The sequence below is a fragment of the Tympanuchus pallidicinctus genome, unplaced genomic scaffold, assembly GCF_026119805.1.
Source record: "Tympanuchus pallidicinctus isolate F22 unplaced genomic scaffold, pur_lepc_1.0 scaffold4, whole genome shotgun sequence".
Lineage (NCBI taxonomy): Eukaryota > Metazoa > Chordata > Aves > Galliformes > Phasianidae > Tympanuchus > Tympanuchus pallidicinctus.
The window spans coordinates 48802809-48825407 of record NW_026294758.1 but is presented as its reverse complement, the minus strand read 5'-3'; the positions used below and the strand labels follow the sequence as shown (position 1 = coordinate 48825407).

The window sequence follows — 22599 nt, the reverse complement described above, 5'->3', positions numbered from 1 at the left end:
CCTCTGAATGAAATGTTTAGATGTTTTGTCTTTAGCCATGCTGTTTCCAAAAGGGTGTGTTTTAAAACCAGGGTCCATGGAAATGTTTTTCAGAACAGAATTTCAGTTTACAAACAAATTCTAACACATATGAGAGTAAAGAAGACTTCATAAAGCCAGTTCAGCATGAACAAACAGGAGTCCAGATCTGTTCCCTGTCTTGAATGAACAGTGGATTGGGCCTGACAGCTGGAATACTGGAGATGACAATATCAGCCTGAGCTGTTCCTCCCATAGGCAAGGAATAGATGCAGATCCTACAGATCGATATAGTCCACTACACAGCTGAAATGGAAAATGGCTTTAGATGTCAGATCAGACTGCTGCCTTTTGCCTATGGTTTCAGCCCATTAACTGAGGAAGGGATGCACCTAAAACAGGTGTCACCAGACCTTTCAACTTTGAATGGCTGATCAGCTGCCAGTTGGCTATTTACAATAAGAGATAAAACAAGGTTTCTGACAGCCAAACTTCCTCTGCTCTCTCTTCCTCCTCCCACAGCTGAGCAGGCTCTGATCTGAAAATGCTCCTGCGCCAGTGACCAGACAGCATTACCCCCGTGAAGCACAAGCCTGACCCAGTTTGACTCAATGTTCAATTTTGAATGGCACACAGCCAAGTTGCTACCAGTTGGATTATTCATGCTGCAATAGGAAGCAATCTTTCTGACATGCAAACTTCCTTCTTCTGCTGCCTGAGCAGCAGTGCAGGCAGTCAAAGATGCTGAGTTAGATAAAGAGCAGTTTGACTGCAAAGATACAAGTCTTGACTCACGGCTCCACTTCAGCTTCATTGTGCTACCCAGTAACAAAAACCACCAGTACCCATGGCAGATCCTGGGAAGACAAAGCAGTTATACTTGCAAATAGAGAATTTCTGTTACAGATCCTATAACAGCACTCATTTTACATTCACGTGAAAGAGATTTGGAAATCTCTGATAAATTGATCGGGCAATCCAATCTCAATTAGAATTCAGGATGCCAGTGCCAAATTTGTTTAGATTCACCTTGCTTCAATAACCTATTACAACGGGCTTCACAATCAGAGCATCAAACTGGTTATGTGAGGTCACTTCTTCCTCTTGCTTTCCCTCCCCTTGGAAATTCTTCATCCTACAAAAGAAAAAAATATGGCTGCACCAGCCTGCAATAGACTTCACTAATCTCATCACTTGAACTGCTGAGCAATACAGTGTCTGGAGAACAGGAAGATAGAAGAATTAGTCGTGCTATTTAAAAACAAGGCACCGATATAAATCGCACGTTTCACAAGGGCTACATCAGGCCCTTAGATTTTACTTATATGAAGGGGAAAGGAGAGGGTTGGTGTATAACAAGGAAAGAAATGGAAAGTCTTTATTTTAGTTCCTAATTCAAACAGGAATGATCTGTGATGGCTCACACTATCACACACTTCCATTAATTTTACTCTCCCTCCTTGCTTGTCATGCCGTTGTAGCAGTGTATCTGTGGGACTGGTTTACTTTCCAGTCCTGGAAGAAGGGTGGCAGGTAGTAGGGATCTGCCTTACAGTTCAGATGAGTAACGGTAAATCAAAGTCTGTGATAAGACTTAGTAGAAGTGCTCAAGGAAACCGAAAGCCCTGAAACTAGGTTGTAATTCATGGAGTATAGAGTTCTTCGATAAGTGAGACAGATAAGAAATTTACAGCAGGAATAATTCAAGAGCACTAGCCCTTAGACAATAACTTATCCCCCAACTTTTTTCATAACTGTGACTGTGGTATTTTTATGTCAGGTTCCTGTGAGCTTCTTTCACCTCTGGCAGATCTCCATTAATTTTCCAAAGGCTGAGAGCTAAGCTTGGACAACCCACTCTCTCCCAAAGCTCTCATGTCTCAGAGGAATATGCTGTTTCACATTGATTGAAAACAGCCCAGGTCACAGAGGCCAGCACCCAGGGAACTTCCCCTAGAAGTGAAGTCTTTGTGCTAACCACATCTTATGGTAGGGGTGGTCCATGTCACCACTGAGTGGACAGGGAGAGGACAACGCAGTGACTTCTGCTAATTTCAGCAGTGTGTAGTATGCAAGGAAAAAAAGCTAGTAGCGTTTAGATTCCTGATCTTTTTTTTTCTGACAAAGATCTATAGTTGCTTAAACCTGTGCAAAAGCTGAGGAGTAAAGTTAATGAAGGCAGCAGATTTTAGAAAAACTGTGGCTATGGTTGGAATAACAAGTACCCTACCATATAATTCTGCATTCAGGCAGGGCTTCTGATGTAAAACAAATTACTTCTGGAGTGCTAAGGGTCTGCGGGTGTGTTGCTCTCTATTTACAAAGAACGTACGCAGAATTCTGTCTCCTTGAATACAGTAGAGACAAACAACAGGAGGCAGTTTCTTTGTTCTGTAAATCAAGCCAGTTTTATGCCAGCATTCTGTCCAAAATTAGTCCTTTCTCTCCCTCTTTGGATTTCTTCCAGGCTTATTCTACTAGCTCTTCCTTGGCTGGCCATAGCTGGTTTTGATTGCGGTTTTGTTAGGTTCGCTTCTCACTTGCACATATGCACCTTTGCAACTGAATCAGAATCTATCATCAGTATTTGCAGAATGTCACAGAGAAAGCTTTTTGAGTGGCACTGCCCAGGTTTTCCTTAGAACCTTCCTGGTCTGTATTTGGGTAGGAATTTCTACTGTTTCATTTGTTGACAAATGAAAGGATACTGAATTATTTTATAAGTGATCTTCTGTGATACTAGCAGCCAGTCAGTCCGCCATACTGACAGCTGAGACCACTGATATATCAGCTATGAGCCCTGGCAGCATCCTCCAGCCTAACAAATAGTTGTGCTTATTGTAAGAAAACAAGTTAGTGCACAAAGGAATTCAGCCAGCAGGTTGCATGATCGAAACTGGGAGGATGGGTCTGAATTAACTGAAGATGTGCATTTAGAGAAACATTCATACAGCTTCAGATTGTTATGTAGTAAGGTATCTTGATTCTGACTTAAGAAAATTCCCTTTGAATTTGAGTTAAGCTACATGAGGCTTTACTCTGAAAAACAGTATACAAAACAGGAATTAAATGCAGGTTCTCTAATCCATTTTAAAATTAGTTTCGTTTCAAAACCTTGAGGGTCACCTTGTGCGTCAAAAAGCACAACCGTTACCTCCCTGGCTCCTTTCATGACACCCATGAAAATGAAATATGTCTGGTCAGTGTAATATTAATATATGCTGACATGCTTGAAGCAATATGTAACATGCACTCAGCACTGTTCTGAAAAATAACTCTTCTTGATGATACACAGAACAGAGAAGTATAACAATGCAATTTCTCCTCCAAATTTGCTCGCAGCAGCAGAGTTGATAGAGATGGCTTATTAACACTGCAATTTAGTAAATGCTTTGTTGTCTGGAAGGGCGACATGTCCCTGGCTGGTTCATTTAATTCATCAATGGAAAAATGATGTAAGCAAGCCACTGGCTTGTCCATGAATTTTAGAAATCCAGCCTAATGGGAATGGCAGTTTGATTTGAAGGAAAATGAATATTTGTGGAAATACAAATCTTGGGAATCCTGATCCCAGAAAAAAAAAAAAAAATCCAAATTTATAAACTTCTGAATTTTCTGAAATGACATCAATAATGACAAGAGGTTTTTACACTTATTTGCGTCATGAATGGTTCCACTGTCATATTTTCATAGTTTTTAATCCAAGAGTGCCAAATTCTGTTTTCACTCTAAAAATGAAGGATTGGTAGCAGTAAAGTAACAAGTTCTGTTTGATTTACTGAAAATTGCCTTAGAAAAATTCTTTCTGCACTCAAGATTGTGGGATTCCCCTTTAGGACAGTAATTGTCTCAGCCTATAAATGTACTCTTCCTGTCCTTCTGTATTACCATTCATAGACCTCACAACAAACAAATACACTTACATCTCCCTCTGCCAGCTGTGCAAATTGAATGGCTTCCTAATGAGCAGTCATCTTACCTGGATAAAGGTAAATAGCAGAAACACACGTTTATCTCCCCAAAATGTTTGAATATAAAGAAAAATCTAATTCATATTTTACTCTAGAAAAAAAAGGAGAGCTGGAGGGAGCTAGAAATGCAAGCTAACTCATGCTAGGAATAAATAATAAAAACAATCTATGTTATTTATATAATACCATCTGAAAACATAAAATAATCTACTTTTTTTTCAGAATAGATTACAAAAGAATCTCTGAATATTTTCTGAAGTAAAACCCTTTCTGAGGACAAAAATTGTAGTTGAAATCAATATAGCTTGGTGGGAGAGAAATAAGTTGATGTGAAACTTCTTTCTCTGACACACTACTTAGTAAGTTTCTCAGCCATAGTCATTCCTGGCCTTATAAAAAGTTCAGCTGTTCTCTAAAGCTTGAAAACTCAAATGGTTGTTCTATGTGTTGTGCTGTTTTCCTTTGACTTTTCCCCTTCCTTTGAAATGTAAACCCATGACAGATCTCTCTATTTGTTTATCTTTTACAGCACAGAGCTGTGCACATTTCTTGTTCTATACAGATGATTAATAATGTCACGACTCTTTAGCCACTGACTAGTAAGTAACGCTTTGCTTCTTACCCCCTGCTTCATAATTTGAAGTCTCCCACCCCCATGCATGACACACAGGACTGTCATTCTCTTTCACTGTCATTTCCTTCTATTTTATCTAAGTGTTTCAGAGTTTTCCCCAGGAAATTCTTTTCTATTCATTTTTAGTGTTTTCAGGGAGCAAACAAGATGAAAGCTTAATGAAAAAAATGTTGTCTTTCTTGACATTACTGTAAATATAGCTGATGTTTCCCTTTTTGTAGCTATGTAGGATGCAATCTGAAAACATATTAAGGCAAATAGCAGATAGTGAAGCCTTCGTTTTACAGCACAGCAGACACTTTATTGAAAATGGGTACCTCTCTAAGTCAGCCAGAATGCAAGGCAAAGTCAGAGCAACAGGTTGAGAGACTTCAGTAGGTATTTAAAACCTGACTGCTCCTTTCCACAGAAAGATGTCTTAATAAACTATTTATTCACTCTTTTTAGTGGCTTTAAACACATGAATATGACCTAACAGCCTTCTTACATAGAAAATGGGAAATAACTCATTTGAAGTCAGGTTGTTCTAATGTCTTCTATCCTGGCAAAGCAGGTAAGAACATTTTTCTTTTCTTTGGCTACTTCTCTGCTATAAGCACCATACAGAAGATGAAATGTCTCTTCATATATTTTACCGGCAGCTACAGTCACTGTGCAGACAACTTGCTGAACATTGTCTTCCAGAATGTCCACCTGATAATCTGATTGAGTAGTATGGTAAGTAAAAAAAAGCCCCATAGTTCTCAGTAGTTTCTCTATCTTTAGTTACGTCTTCTTTCTTAAAATATACTAATTGTTCTAACAGGTAGGAAAACTTGACAAAGAAGAATTCCATGTTACTATGGAAATTGCAACTTGGCACACTGACAAAAGAAAATAGATTTATTGCATTAATAATTTTAGCAGCTGAAGAGGGCATGATGTTTATAGAGAATCATTGAATGACTGAAGTTGGAAGGGCTATCTAAACTGCATTTCAAAATGGGACAAATTGCTCAGAGCATTTACCAGTTGAATTCTGAGTATTTCCCAAGGATGGAGACTCCAATATCTCTCTGAGCAACCTATTCCAGAGTTTGACCACCAGGTGAAAATTGTTTCTTATTCCTATGTTCCAGTTTGTGCCTGCTGCCTCCTGTACAACAGCAGCGCACATCCAAGAAGAGTCTAGCTCTGTCTTCTCTATATATTCCCAATGATACAGTCTTAGTAGTACAAAGATATTCACTGCAAAGATAATTTCCAGTCACTCCATAACATTGCATTAGTTTATTCCACGCCAAGACTTTGAACTTGTTATTCTTCATGAGATTCCAGTCATCTCATTTCTCCAGCAATTTGACAATTTCTGGCACGTGTCTGCATGTCCTCTATCAGCCACTATGTCAGCCTGATATCTTTGGGCTTGCTGAGGCTGAACTTCCTTTCATCCAGGTCATTGGCAAAGATGTTTAGCAGTGTGGGTTTTAGTATCTGCCCACAAGGGATACAAATAACCAGCCAACAGCTGGGCTGTATACCTTTGACCACACAACACCCGGTTAGAGACAGTAGCCTCTTAGCTCCTAAGCACTTACACAGATACACTGATTTTTGCCTGTTTCTTTTCATACAGTAATTTTGACCCTGCTGTTATAAGTTAGTTAATGATTTTCTGTTGCCATTTGGTCTGGTACTGTTTGATGACCTGAAGGTCATGTCAAAGGAGTGAAGGAAGGAATAGGAGCCTATGTAGAAAAAACAACATGATTTTATGGCTCTTGGTACACACTACATCAAATTTCTGTTTGACACAGATTTTTTTCACACAGAATGCTGTTTCCTTCTACTGACCAGGATTCCTACCTTGATGAAGATTCTGGTAAGGTAGCATATATTCTCATGGTTATATATTGTGCTTGTATAGCCAAAATGTATGATAGAAGATGTAGTTCAGTCATCTTTGCAAAGGTACCATTCAGAAAAAAAAATCATTGATATTAATTGAAATGTGATAAACTTCAGCCACAAAGAAAACCTTTACAGATTTTGAGGAACTCTTTTTTTTTCCTTCATGATAAACTAAAAATCTGTCAGGAAAAAAAATACCAAAAACTTAGTTTTCTCCTGAAGAGCAGTTTAGAAAATATGTCTAATCGAGGAAAGTGTGGTTTGTCACTGGAACTTAGCTGAAAATTAAGTCCTGTCATTCAAAAGTAAAGACAGGACTTAATGGCACAATTATATTCACTTTGTAAAATCCCCAAAGTCACTCTAATAATAAAAAGCTTGCCTGTAAGCTTCTATTCAAACATATGTTGAAATTATTCAAATGAATATTTTAAATATGTATTTGGGTATTGAATACCCAAGCTACACACGCAACACCTCCATCTTGGTAGCAGAGTTTATTAGATGTAGGATAGTGTGGATTGTCTGTTTTTTTTCCTTAAAATATTTCTATAATTAAGGATAACCACACTCATTTACAAATGTTAAAATAATCATATGGTGTTAGGGGAGCAAAATAAAAGAGTTGCCCGATATCTCCTATTCTTCAGACCTCAGTTCTGTTTTCCCTGTCCTCAGCATCCACGTGACCTCATAAATACTTAACATGCTTTAACAAATCTCCATTACTTTATTTCTCAGGATATTGCAACTACTTCCTTGTACCTTGCAGTAAAAGTGTTAGAATAGTAGCTCATGTATCATTATCCTTGCATGACATCAGTTCTTGCAAATATCTTTCTAGCAGATACGTTAGTGGTTTCCAATTGAATTTGTGTAAATATTTTGTGCTATTAAACTAGAACTCACCTAATTTTGCACCTGTCCCTTCCTCAGTTTAAACAATCCACACATATTTCTCCTTCCTGCTATTGTTCTCCCATATAGGAAAAGTAAAGGAGCTCCAGAGTGTGCAAACTTTAAAGGAAATTACATTAATATATATTATAAAGGCACATACATAAATAATGAGCTAGCGAGTGCCTGGGTTGAGTTGAGTTTGCAATGGAGAAAATCAATCCCATCAATCCATCCCATCAAAAGTATTTTCTCCCTCCCCCCTAATTTACAGGTATCTACTCCTCTTTTTTTTTTTTTTTTTTTTTGCACCTATAGTGTACATGCAGATCCCATTTCACTCAGTAGCCTAATAGCAATGTGGCTATTTATTTTCTTGGCAGATGAACTATATATAGGTTGCTCCGAAAGTAATGCCTTCTATTTATTCCATGGAAACTACAACAGCTATAAAGAGTACAATAACACTATTGATAGAGCAAATTTTCAGCTACAAGATGCTGTTTTTCAACAGAGTCACCATAATTAGTTATGCATTTCTGCCAGCCATGAGCAACAGTCTGCATGCTGTGCACATGAAGATCTGCATGGCTGTCCAGAACACGGCTTGTCTTTCACATTGCTGTCATCACTGCTGAAACACAACACCTACCACATGACTGTGCTCACATCCTCTGGTTTGTCTTGAGATCAATAAAAATTTATTGTGTTTATAGCACACAATTCCAGGGTGTCAAGCATATGCACAAAGAAGGGTCAGGCTTAGTCAAAAACAGCGGTCTTACTTTTCACCTTGCCTCACTTGAATGTTATTCCTTCCTGCTTAGAACCACTACACTGTACCACATAACTCAGTTCTTAAAGAAAAAATCATTAGACCTGTATGTCCCTGAATTCCATCCCACCTTGTTGTCATTTTAGTGCTCAGCAATTATATGATTGAAATAGAGTACATGTGGATGAACAGTGGATCTAGGGTAAGCATTATTGGCCCTGGAAAAGTTTTGAAGTGTTTTGTAGCTCACAGACAGCTTAAGACAAGATTTATTCATCTTGCTCACAATATACAGGAAAAGTATGAATAGAAAGTGGATGGAATGGTAAAGTTGCTATGCAGCTACCACTCTTCATGGTTGAGCATCTGGAATATAATGGAAAAAGCTTTTCTGACCACAATATTAGATCTCAAAGAAAAGACTGATTGAACTTTCATAATTATAATGACATATGAAAGTCCATGTTTAGATGATGCAGATACAAGGTGCAAAAACAGATAACTGAATTTCTGGTTTAGCATTTAAAAGTTAAATATCAACTGCATTCCACTAATATGCTCTGAAGCAGTATGTGGGCATTTTTCATACATTTCAGGAGTTTTCTCTAAATATAGTAATGTTTAGATATTACTACACTTCTAGCGACTCAGAGTAAGTGATATGAATCTTGGAAAAGTACTGGGTGTCTGTGTAGTGCAATAAAAAACATATTTAGAATAGAGAAGTCCATCATGAGCGTGATGGGATGTTTAGTTTTGATTTAGTGATTTGGTGATACACAATCTGTAAGTCAAGAGCAGAAAATGTCTTTGACCACAGTGTTCTTCTAATTGTTCTTTTATGTGCAGATGTGAATGGATGAAGGTCATCAAAGTCTCTAGAGCTTCTTTAAAACCATACTTAAATAACTTCAGCGTTATTCTTTATTTCTATTAGTCTTTGAAACTGTTCCAAAGATGCAATCACTTTCACAGAAGTATAGTTTGTGAAGCTCTTGAGAGTTAGTATCTCATACAGAAAATGATAGAGGACATATTTTTTATTGTACCACTGTCATAATAAGAAAAATTTTAATTCTGTGAAGAAAACCTTTTACACAACCAGGTGTTTCCTGAATGTTATCTCTTTTGATAGCTGAAAATAAGGGTATAATCAACTAAAATTGCAAACATTGTAGTGTAGAAAGCAGTGCATCATCTAATTACTTGGAAGGTCAACATAGCCAGTAAATGCTTGCTCTATATAAAAAATACCACTAAGCATAGTGCAGAATTCAGAAAGAATGAAATATGAATAAAAAATCATATGTGCTTGCAAGGAATCTCTGTGAAAACTTGTATCATAAATATATCAAACACAAAACAGAACTATGTTGAAAATATGGGCAAGTAGTTGGACTTAGGCAACAATTCTTACAAAGTCATTGAAGAAACTGCAGCTATCTTCCCAATGCATCAGAAGCATTAACTATATACTTCACCACATGTTCATCATAGAAGGAATTTTTTCTTTGTTTATGTGTCATACATTATTACTGTAAAATCAGCGAGTATTAAAGTAACTTGCTAAGTAGAATACAGTATTCTAGCAATATATAGAATTATTCTTTTGATATATTTTTTTTAGAATAACCAGAAAAACTCACACTTGCTCTCTAGATCCCCAGGTGCACATCTCTTCTGTACACCTAGAGTTTGCTTGAACTTTTGGCTCTATATTTGACACATGGAAACTAGAGATACCGTTTTTTCTATGCTTCAACACTTCTCACATTATCTTGCATTCCTTTGCTGCTGGCTGTAGCTGTTTCAGCGTGATGATATCTTAAACCAGGTCTGATTCCAGCAGTAAATGCTTTGTAATATTGTGAGCCAATCTCTTATTATTTCATCTCTCATGCTTCAAAGTGCACATGTGAATATCTGGTCCCATGAAACAGCAAAACACTGTTCTGGGTATTTGCCCATTATTTCTGTGCATGCTGCTAAAATGTACAGCATACAACTACAATATACAGCTTACGTACACAAGTAGTTTTTCTATGCCAGAAGTGCAGTATCACATTTATCATTAGCAGGAGGAAGTACACAAAACACCAGCTGGCTTTCAATGGGGTATGAAAGGAACATTTTCTTTCCTCACAAAGCCCTTTGGCCCTACTTACAAGTTGATAGTTTTTGAGTATTTGAATCCATCAATAGAAATTCACAATTCCATTCAAGCTTCACAAACACAGCATAGGTGGATCCAGATTCAGCAAAACATTTTTGCAACCATTTTGCTGATAAATTGCAATTTTAGAGCTTGAACAGCTGTCATAAAGAAGGGCTGCAGATACAGGCAGCAGCAGTGATGAGGCATACAAAGAATGATCTGTTTATAACAAAGATATAACAGGGCTTCTGCCTGCCTGAAGGCAAGATATGCGCTACACTGCCCAGCTCCAACACTACCCCATCGTAGGAAGAGAAAACAACTTACATGGATAAACGTCAATAAAGGAAAATAGCTTGCTTGCAGATCAGGGAAAATTGAAATAACCTTGCCAATAATGAGATATCCGTCATACAAAAAATCTGGGGTTTAGTCGCCAGATGAAAATGAAAATGAATGAAAAAAATGAATGAAAGAAAAAACAACATTTCAATGGACAAGGTCAAATTTGGATTTGTGCAATAGATTTCAAATGTACCATGATTTTTTCTGTGTTTCTGGATTGAAAATTGTTTCATTACTACAAACAGTACTTTCTTGAAATGCCTGACATTTTCAGATGTATACCTTCATTTTTTCCCTTGAGGTCATTTACAGAAACAGGAAGCACTCTCATTATGTTTCTACTCATTGTTTAAACAGCATTCTCTGAGCTGCCCTTTTAACCACATTTATGAAGTCTACAGACTGGATATCTGGTGTTGGAACCTAGAAGAAAATTCTCTAGTAGCAGAAATACAAAGAGCTCAACCAAAACAAAGTGAGATACAATAATTAATATTAGCAGAATTCTCGCTTCTATATCTTCTTGAGTTTCTAAAGAAGCCTGGGAGTTTCACATATCTCAATGAAGCCTAACAAGATGCTGTAATATGAAAGTACTTATACTGAAAGACAATCAAAATCCAATACTCTGTGTTTTATGAAGTCTGCAGGTTAACTAGCTGGAATTTAAGAACTGTAAATATTTCAAGATTTTAAGTTTCATGGTGTGTTAGAAAATTACATGGCCATGTCCATTCCCAATGTCTTCATGCACTTCTATTCCTGGCATGAGGAAGGGCTTTGAAAGTAAACCATCTGGTAAAAAACACTTCCAGTGGGCAATTGGCAGCCAGGAGGCTCCCATTACCTTGTACCTGATTTTCAGAGCTGACAAATAGCACAGAAAATCCAGGTGGATCAGCATCTGAAAGGTCTGTCCCTTCTTTTACAAAGACATGATCTCTCCAAGTCTGAGGCAGGATCAAAAGTTGATTGTAAATACAAATTTGTCTATAAAGCAAATGGAATAATTCTCTATAAAGAAAATGGCCAGCAAGTCATTAAAAACATCAACGTACTTCATAGACTCCAGAAGGGCTAGATTTCAGTCCTCACAATGGTTAATGGGTATTACTATGGTGTTACATACAAATGATACATCTTTATTGTACCCAGAACTGGAGAAAGGTGCCACTCCCTCATACCAAGAAATGTCCTAAGTTACCACAGCGCAGAATGAAACCGATTCAGTGATGCAACACTAGTTTTCTGTGAGTTTTCCTGTAAGAATATATTAATCACAAGCATATTGAGCTATTTAATACATCACAGGTATTGAAATAGTTGGGTAACAGTTGGCCTACCTGCCAACTATGTAGTTTCCTTATACATACACTCCTTTCTCTGATTTGCCCTAATTCACATCAAGAATCATGACCACGTGCAGGATAGAACTGATGAAGTGAACACCTGCTGATGTCATTTTTTTTCTAGCACAGTGGGAGGCAGTTCTCACTTCCTCTTCCCCATCACTCCATTTTCATGTGTCTCTTTTCTGAGTGTGGAAGTTTAAGGAAAGAAGTACCAAGAAGCAGTACAAAACACTAGCACAACACTGCAGTAACTCGTAGCTTTCAGGGTGTCTGCATAAAAACCCAGACTACTTAGATGAGCAGACTTGTTCAAAACACACACTGATGGCCTCACTCACTATTTATAATTCTGACCTTGAATATTTATAAGACAAAAACCATATGTGCAAATTATTCCCTTCAGCTAACAGGAAGACTGTGCATTTATGCAAGCAAAATGACCTAAGAACATGTATGATATTCTCATCGGCAAATTGAGCACAAGATGTTACAGTTCTCACTGAATGACAGGGAAGGAACAGAAGCAGCAGAACACAATGGAAAAGATGCCACCACTACATCTGGCTCTGAATGGCTGCACAGCAAAGGAGAAGAAATATATGGAACCATGCCATGTCAGCACCATGAAAAACTTCTCACCTCTCAAAATCACTTTTGGAAGAAAACAGCTTGCTCTTTGGGTGAGACATCCAGAACTGAGTAAGGGAGAACAGATAGAACAGCAAGCCCTCTCACCCTTTGGCCTTATACTCAACATACACTTTATTCAGGAATAATCAGTCATGCTGGGACACAGGTAATTTTGCTGCTGTTTTGGCACTGTGCAGACCCGTTCAATGTTTTCATTTCATGGAAATTGGCATTTCTTATTTTGTCAGCAGGATTTGGCAAGAAATATTTAGGCGCCTGTACTTGGGAAAAATTTTGCTACCACCTTCATTCTGAAGGTAACTGTATAGGTGCTCCATTAAACAAGTGACCGGGAAGTGCTGATTTAGTTCAGGAAGTTGTACAACCCTAAGGAAAAAGTATTTAAAAGAACACTGTAAATATAAACAGAATGTTAGTGAAGTAAATGGGACTTCAGATTGAATGTTAACAGGTAGGAAAGATCCACTGTTAGAGGGTGACCGGTGATACTTAGCCAGTAGTTGAGAAATGAACTGGGCAGAATAAAGCAGTGCTACAGCAGATATTTTTTACATAATTTGCCAATGGAGGAACATTTCTTTGTCTCATTCTCTGGAGGCCAGAGGACATTTCTATGCTTCACTGCTTTGGAAGAAAGTAAAAAAAGCTAGTTAGTGGAACAGACCCTCATTCAAAGGGGCTCTCAACCTGTGCTTAAAACACTTCACTGAACATGAAGCACAGTCATGTTATGAGTAAACAGGAACAAGATCTATCTATAAACAGTTATGAAGCCAGCATTTAACCAAAAATCTGTACTTCCTGAAAATGAATAAAAAGTGAAATAATAGGCTTGGTTTCACTGGAGAAAAACGGAGCTTCCCTCATACTTCTGCAGTTGCATGGGCAATGATTTTAATTTCGCACCTCTGACTTAACATTTCAGTGTTTGTCTTTGATGGTATGTAATAGAAGTAGGACAAGGTGACCTTCAGAAGCCCCTTCCAATGACAGTTATTCTATGGTTCTTAGATTTGTTGTCAAGAGAAAGAAAAAAAGAATTTAAGAACCACTTACGTGGTTACAAATACATGTGAGGCAAAAAAAAATTACCTAGTAATTTTGGTAATGTCAACATGACAAGACACCATGCTTCTTTCATCATATTATTCACGTGGCAAACTACTTTTTCTGCGTACTCACAAAAGAGGTAGGTACGCTTCAGCTAGAGGGAGAAATGTCTTGCAGCCTGACTGCATGAGAACTTTCAGGTCTGAAATTAGTCAAGCTAACCTTTTAATATGTGTGAGTGGCTGTAGAGAGCTGTATGAGGGTCATAGACCTTTTCTAAAATGTACTTGCTTTAGCGTTTTGTGAAGCATACATTTTTGAAGCTTTCATTTGCTAGTGCTTACAAATATTGAACCCTTCCAAGGGGTAGTAAAAGTGCAGCAGAGAAGATTCTGTGGTCTGAATTTCCCCTGAAAGTATTTAACCACTAGGGCAATTTTGTAGATGTATCATCCTTTCTCCATCACAGTTCTGTTTTTCTATCATTCTGATGTGAGAACTGATAAAACTTCAAACATAAAGAAGAAGTTCTCTACAATGCCTCTGCCTTCTGTTTCTCCTTTTTTTTCCTCCCTTCCTCTTACCCCTCACCAATTGATGGTACAGAAATGAGGAGAAGTTTCTTAAACATTTTTGCTTATGTTTGACGACACATCTTAATTAGGCATGATAAAACTGTGAACTGATTCCATTTCCTATTCTTTGCTGGACAGAACTCTCTCATTCCTGTTCTGCAGCACTTGGTGCCTGTAAGGAGAAAAGGACCATTCTCTAACAGTTAAGCCAGAGACATAAAAAGAGTAATCATTAAAATCCTGCCATCCAGAGAAAGAGCCATTTATTGCCATAAAGATTAAAAAGTGCTATAGCTCTGGTTAGTAGTTATGTATGGAGTAATTTCCAATGAGTTGCTACCTGGGAATTCACAGTGCATTCACATCTGTTCCAAATGTTATTATTAAGTTACATTTTCCATTATTCTTAAATTTTCCATTGAGAGTGGTGCTGCCAAGTATCCTGCTACAAGACATTTCCTGTTCATAAAGTAAATGTGGTAATTTCTTCTGTGGTAGACAGCCTGAATTACTTAGCACTGGCAAGAGTGAAGGTGGGCAATTTTCTATTGTATTTTGATGTTGTAGTTTATGCTGGATATGGCTGAAGTACTAATCTCTCTTCAAGCATCTCATAAAGGCCAGTGGGGCTCAGAACTCACAGATTTCACCTAAGTGCATAGAAATTGAAAACAAAATAGTTCAGGACTTAGGAAAATTGACATTAAGGGAATCTTGTACAATCTACCCTGAGTACAAAGCCTTGAGAAGGAACCCTTAATAGGAACTAAAAGGACATTTTCTCTTTTGGAGAAGATGTCAGAGTGGATGCAGGGGTCACTTGCTGCAAGCACTCCCCTTGGGATTGCAGGAATAAAGAGCTCCAGCTGACACAGACAAGCAGTGGTTGCGTCAGCTGTCCAAGCATGCTGTCACACCAAGCAGCTAAGGCAAAGCTTTGTTCTCAACAGAAGTGAGTACGTTTATTCTGCCTCATTCTTGAAGCAGAGAGCATGACTTGTACACAAAGCTGTGTCTAGTTAGTTAGAACTAAATAGAGAGTGCTAGTGACATGGTATTAGTTTATATCATTATCCGCTTCAGCACTGTCTCTGGAAAGTGGTCTTCCCCTGAAATTGCTCCAATATGGCAGGAAATATTAAAACTGTTGCTCTAATGACCTGTTTTAATTGAGACAGTAAAGCAGTGCTTGCTGGAGATGTATATTTTCTTTTCTGCTGGCAAATTCTGGCATTTAAGAAGACAAGTAAAGCTGATAACATGTGAAATACATGACACACAAGCCTGTCTGTAAAATCTTTGTACCAGCAACTTAAGCCAAAACATTAGGAAATGTCACATTCAAACAGACCAGAGAAGTAGCAGTAATTCTGGGTCTAAATGAAGAATCTGGTAACTATGGATTTGAATCAGAGGATGAAGGCTACAGTCTTGTCTAAAACAAACCAAGAAGCAATGCAAAGTTGATCTTACCCCTCTCAGTCTTGGATTTTAGTATATGAGTTAGACACATGGTGGAAGAGAAACAAAAAGTGCCACAGTTCCATTGTGGAAGAAAGTATCTGATAGTGTTCTTGAACTCATTTCAAATTCCCCGATTTTGGAAGTTTGATCTTAAGAGCTGTACACCATCAAAACTCAGAAATATTTGGTAATACAGCAGAAGTCCTGTAAATCATGGATGAAATGACTATTCGTGCCTGCGCAGGAAAGCTAGCAGATTTTTGCTGACTGTTAGGTTCCAAGGCCACCTCATTTTTATTATATCAAGTCTAGCTATGTTTGGTGATATCCAGATTGAAGGGTGGAACTAACCTGATCCTGTCTCCTTGCTTATATGTACTGCCCATGATTGTTGCATGATCTGAGAATTTGCACTGCTGTGGTCTGGATGGCAAAAGGACATCACAGAGGCCAGGAGAGGGATCAGAGTCCAGAACTTTCTTTGTAACATGTAGCCCTGACACCCTAAGTAAGAATCAGTACCAAACAACTCCCCATCTGGATGGTCATCATCTTCAGTTTGAAAGAGACCATAAAGAAAACTATTTCTATTTCACTATTTTGTTTCTACGGAAATGTGTACAAATCATCTTCTAAGCCTGCCACATGGTAGATGTTGAGAGGTGGGTTTTTTGTTGTTGTTGTTTTTTCTGTGTGTGTGTGTGAGGATTTTTGCTTGTATGTTTTTTTTTCACTCTCCGAGGTTTCATTCCCCTACTGACCTGTAGGCTATAACCCACTCTGATGCAAAACAGAATAACTCAGTTTGGAATGAAATTTTAATGGTCACCTTGTCCAAACACTTGCTCCGAGCAGTTCTAATCAGGTTAGTTAGCTTGTGTCCACTCTAGTCTAGAAAACCTCCAAGAACAGATGTTTCTCTGGGCAACCTGCTCTAGTGTTTGATCATTCCCCTTTCTTTTCCTGACATCTGATCAGAAGTACTCATGTTTCAGCTTATGCCCATTGCCTCCTGTTCAATCATTGTGCCCCACTGAGAAAGCTCTAGTTGTACCTTCCCAATGTCCTCTGATCAGGTTACTGTAGACAGAAATAAAGCCTTCCCCAGAGGCTTTTCTTCTTGAGATGGAACAATTCTGGATCTTTCCGTATCTCTTTGTTTGTCGTATTCATCTGCCCCTGATAAGCTTGATGGCAGAAATTCAGAGTACCTCAATCTCTCCCCTGTCACTAGCTCCTCTGCCCTATTGATCAGTAGGCCCGCATTCTCCCGAATATTTCTTTTGATACCAGTGTTCTTAGTGTACATGCTCTGTCTCCTCAGTAGCTTCAACCCCATCGAAGCTTTGGCTTTTCTGACCCATTTCCATGCACACAGGCAATGTCTTTTCATCCCTCTCAGGTACACTATTTCTACTTCCACCTTCTTCTTGCACCCTTTTTTGTATCTGAGCTCAGTCAGGAACTCTGTGTCCACCTACACTGGCCTTTGGCCAGCTTGCCTGATGTTCTACACATTGATATGGATCATGTGCTCCGAGGAAGCTCTCCTTGAAGATCAGCCAGCGCTCACAGGCTTCTTCCTTCCAGGACAATTTCCTACAAGATCCTACAAGAAGATCCTGAACAAACAAATGCCTGCTCTTTTGCAGTCCAGGGTCTTGTATTCTCCTCAAGATACTAACCTCCATGAGTCTCACTGTCACTGCAGCAAAGCAGCACATCCACCCTCACCTGCAGTCCACTGCATCATCAGTCACCTGCAGCAAGGAACTGTCTTTAATATTAAAATTAAAGTCTTAAAATCTTAAAAAATTAAAACATTAAAATCTCCTAAATTGTTTGTGCCTGGTCATACTGCCTTTCCAATAGATATCTGGATGGTTCCAGTCACAGATGACAGGGCTTGTGACTGACATTCCCTAAAGCTGCTTAAAGATGTTTTCACCTGGTTCCTTTTCATGATCATATGGTCAGCAGCAGATACCCACTACAGCATCACCTGCACTGTCTGTCCTCCTGCTCTTACCCACAAGCTTTCTACTGGCTAATCACCTGTTCTGAGGCAAAACTCCCTATGTACAACCCCCTTACACAGAGCCCAGCCTTTGTGTCATTGCTGTCCGTCATGTCTTTCTTACATCCTTCCATTGCATCACTCCAGTCACAAGAGCTATCCTACCACATCTCCACAATCTCTACAAGGTCTGAGCTCTGCAGCTGTGCATAGGCTGTCAGTCTGCTTGTTCCTCATGCTACATGCATTTCTGAACAGATCATTGGGATGGGTCCCAATCTATGTTTTCTTTTGCTGGGCGAAGAGTGAGAATCTCCCCTGTCATGCTGTCTCTCAGAATGGATCCGCCACTTGTGCTCACACTTTTCTCTAGGCGATGGTGATTTATGGTGATGCTTCCTGGCACATTTAATGCAAAGCTTTCCTCAATAAATTAGCAAACCTGTTAGAAAAGACACAGAAAGTCATGTTTTGTCAAGCACATCCCATACATACTAGCTCAGTAACCCTCATTCCTCAGAGGATTCTGCGTTTGCAGACACTTTTGACATTAGCCATGCTTCCAAGCCTTGACATACCAAATGAGTGTACTTCTGCACTGGATTGAGGAGACATCACTTCATCCTCTCTGCTGTCACCCACAGGGCTGCTTTAATTTGCTGCAGGTTACTCCTAGCAGCATCACAGATGTTTACATACTCTTTATTAAATCCTTATTAAGGAGAATGCAGAAGCACAAAGGCATGTAAAAAGTCTCAACAGGCATAGCTTTAAAACAAACAAACCAGCCTTTGCTTATTTTGCAATAAAACATTTTTAAAAGAATTCAATCTGAAATAATATTGAGAAAAAGTATAATAATAATAAACTTGAATAGATGTAGACTTGTGCACTATAGATCTGCCTACATTCTGTAGTACTGCAAAGATCTAACAAGCCTTTTTTTTTTTTCAAAACTTAAACTTGCTTACAAAGTTCATTAAAATAAGCCATATGCCCCCCCAGATCTGGAAGCATTTCTGAGCTCCCATGCAATAATTAAGCCTTTCACCTTCATTTGCATTGTTCTGAAGCGGAAAATTAAGTTGGGAGAAGGAAGATGCTGATGGAGAAGAGCATGAAAAAGACAGAAGTATTAACTCTTGGAGAAAAACAGAAGCATCTACAGCAGAATAACATCAATACTTTTAAGACTGCACAATCCAGACCGCAATGTGAATGTAAAAATGAGCACTTTTCAAATTCAAGCTGGAAAAGGTTCCCAGCCTTCTCTTAAACATAAAGCAGGAGATGCGAAGTATGACATTATATGAGAGTCAGGTACTGTAATTAATAGCAGCAGCCTTCCTCTTGGGTTTTTAATAAATATTTCTGTAAAATATCATAAAAACTGCTGTGTGATTATTGACAGGTTTTTTTCAACAAATGTAATGTTTAATCTAGTTTGTAGTCTATGTTGACTTTCAACCAGTTCAGACTGTTGACCAATGCCTGAATTTAAAGATGGCATGCATTAAATACGGGCAAACTTCATTCTTTCCTGCCTTTACATAACTGGAACCACAGGTAAAAACTAACCCTGGAAACCAGGTTGGTAAGAAAGTATGATCAAGAAACGCCACCTGCTGTCTCCTGGACTACTATTCCAAAAAGCTGCTGGACATGGCACAAAACTCGTGTTTTCAATGAGGAAGAACATTTGAACACAATAAAGAAATATAAGTCCTTCTTTACATAACGGTAACCAAAAGAGCCCTCTGATCCTCATTGCAGCTACTTACCATATAAAGTTTTAAGCAATATTTCATAAAGAAGTCTCTTGCACTGAAAGTTAGAAAAAACAGAGAGATACAGAATGGTTGAAAAGTATATCTTATTATGTTCCAGATTGCTAACCCAAAACTTATATTAATTAAATTCCAGTGTGGGCTTTTCTTTAATTCCAAGGTTCAACTTGATGAATACTCCGTATATGCAAAGCATAATTATTCTGCTGGCTACAATATTATACTATTGTTAACCTATTATTACTATTTGCCTATTCTCTGAGGCTTACTCCAAGAAATGTTCAGTGGTAATTGAGTCCTTGACATTCCAAAACCCCTGATCTCCACCATCTTTAAAGTGTTTGCCTATCATTAGACAAGTTTGGTTTCCTGAGCTTTAGCACTATAAACTGGAAAAAGAAGCCTACTACACCTTAACACACCAAATTAAGCACACAGTTGAAGACTCCTGCACAAAAGCCAGAGTGCTCAACACCCTGACACACAAAAGCTAAATTTATGACACAGATAGATACAAATCCAGGCATTCTGGTTCAACAAGACACTGGGCAGTTTGCATGGAACAAGATTTTGTTTAAATCAGCTACATAAATACTGGATGTTGTTGTCTTCTCTAGCTTTTTACCTAAGGGAGGATATTATCAATGTACTTATTATCAAAGTGCTTCTGGATCAACCTTCAATATTCTAATGCTTACCTCTGTCTTAATTTTGTCGGTGTTCCTTTGAACTTACCCTTTAGTCCTGTGTGGCTGCCCACCCTCTTTTTCCTCTGAAGTATTGCTGGTTATCTCAGTATCAAGGTTTTCCACGCTGCTCAAAGCAGAGGCCTGTAACCTGACTGACAGCGAGGAACACCAGCCTCACTGCCTCACTTCAGACATCTGCACTCTCTGCTGGTCCTCTTCAGCTGTGGAAGGGGCACAGCGCAGGAACCCAATGTAGGGCTTTTTCAATGGTATGTTTTGCTACCAATGTTCCTTATATGCACATTGCTCGAGTGGTACTGTCTGACACAGGCCTGTGATGGAACTAGCCTCCTCTTTGGAGGATGAAGTTCCTTTAAAATAAATCATCATCTTTATAGCCTGCTTAAATAAATCAGTCTGAGAAAGCAAGCAGTCAAGAGAACACTGAATAGAAAATGTCAGCTGTAATGACAGTGAATTCTAACAGAAACTGTCATTATTTCAGTTGCAGGTGGGATACAGCCTCAGAAAGGATCGTAACCATTCAGAAAAAGATAAACACAAATACGCACTTCTCAGTCCTAGGACAAACCAGCCTTCTGCAATTAATCCTGCAATTAAAACATGCTTTAAAGTGCCAATTAAGGAAATTAAATGGTATTGACCTTATGCATTTGAAATGTAACAAGTTAAATAGTTAAAACTATCTTCTGTTGTATATGAAAATGTAGTTTCACACAGAATCACAGAATCACAGAATTGTAGGGTTTGGAAGGGACCTCCAGAGATCATCGAGTCCAACCCCCTGCCAAAGCAGGTTCCCTACAGCAGGTCGCACAGGTAGGCATCCAGGCAGGTCTTGAACATCTCCAGAGAAGGAGACTCCACCACCTCCCTGGGCAGCCTGTTCCAGTGCTCCGTCACCTCACTGTAAAGAAGAATGTTTCATGTAAAATAGTTTTATCTAATGGCAGCCACAACCTGAATAAATTCAAAAGCAGTGCTCTCGTTTCATTTATCTGAAATTAATCTCTGCCACACTGCAATTAGCCTTTACATGTCCTGTATCAAACTTATTTACGAAGAAAAGATGGGGAGCTACTTCTTCATTTTATCGTATTGGAAGTCTTGAAAGAAATTCCAGCTGAAACCAATTAGAACTGTAAAAAATCTGTAAACTCCTAGATTATGAGTGAAACTACATGTCATATAACATTATAATGAATATTCCAAAATTTAGTAATTCCAAAAATCAGCTGTATTCTTAGACTAATGTAAGTAGTATTTTTACCTGCACAATCACTGATAAAAGCATGCACACTTACAACAAAAATCTGACAAAAACTTCAAATTATTCTTCACTTCCACATGCAATTCTAACCACCATATAGCACTACCTAATGCATTTTAATATAAACAAGACACATCAATAATGAAAAGAAGTTCCTCTCAGCACCTCAGGAAGAAACTTGTGTTGGTCCCCCTTGTTCTTCTGTTCATCATGGATGTGTTCTTCCTTTTTCATAGCAATTCATTGGCTTCAACAAAGCCAGTTGCTGTGCTACAGCACAGATGAGATGCCCCTACCTGGAGAGTACCAAGCAGAGTTCCACTCCTCCTTAGGTTCACATATCTGCCATGTTCTGTATCAACAGATCAATTGCCCTGTATACAGATATTCTAAATGCACTCGGGCACCAGATAGGCTACTGCTGTTTTCAATTTCTTCTATTCTGGAAGGTGGATGAGATTTTTGGGTACAGCTTTTTACAAGTTTCTAGACCTAGGTACATATGACTTAGTTGTTAATGCTGGGTGAACATGAATCTTCATTGTACTGCTTTTTTGATCACTTGCTCTGAGTGACTTATGCAGATGAGAAATAATTCTAATCTAAAAAGTGATTATACTTGCTCTAAGCAACTTGTAAGAACTTAATTGCAAATGTGTATCAAGATACGATTATCTTGATAAACCTAATATCTTGATAAATTAAAGGAAATGGTACGTATGGCCACTTGCTCTGAAAACTTCTGTTGAAGAATCCCCTTCAAGTGACAAAACTGCATATAGTTACCATGCTACCTCTCATGAAACCATTTAATAAGCAAACTAAGAAACAAAATCAAATATTCTGACATATTGCTTCTGGGGAGAAAAAAAAAAAAAGATATTAAGGTACACCAAAGATGCTTGCTTTCTTCTATGATTTTTGACAGAATTTGAAAAAAAAACACTTAATGTACTTTGATATTCCCTCATCTAAGCTTTGGCTGTGGGGAAAGTAGCAAAACATCCACAGCTTCTTTGGGCAGCTTGTGCCAGTGCC

At 38.4% G+C, this 22599-nt stretch overlaps 1 long non-coding RNA gene across 1 annotated transcript; it reads left to right on the top strand.

Annotated features, from left to right (window-relative positions):
• Nucleotides 1–4831: 4831 nt before the first annotated feature.
• On the top strand, nt 4832–6496 carry LOC128089699 (uncharacterized). Its single transcript, XR_008210649.1, has 3 exons — nt 4832–5176; nt 5265–5340; nt 6435–6496. It is a non-coding gene; the product is annotated as an uncharacterized LOC128089699 (long non-coding RNA).
• The last annotated feature ends 16103 nt before the right edge of the window (nt 6497–22599 follow it).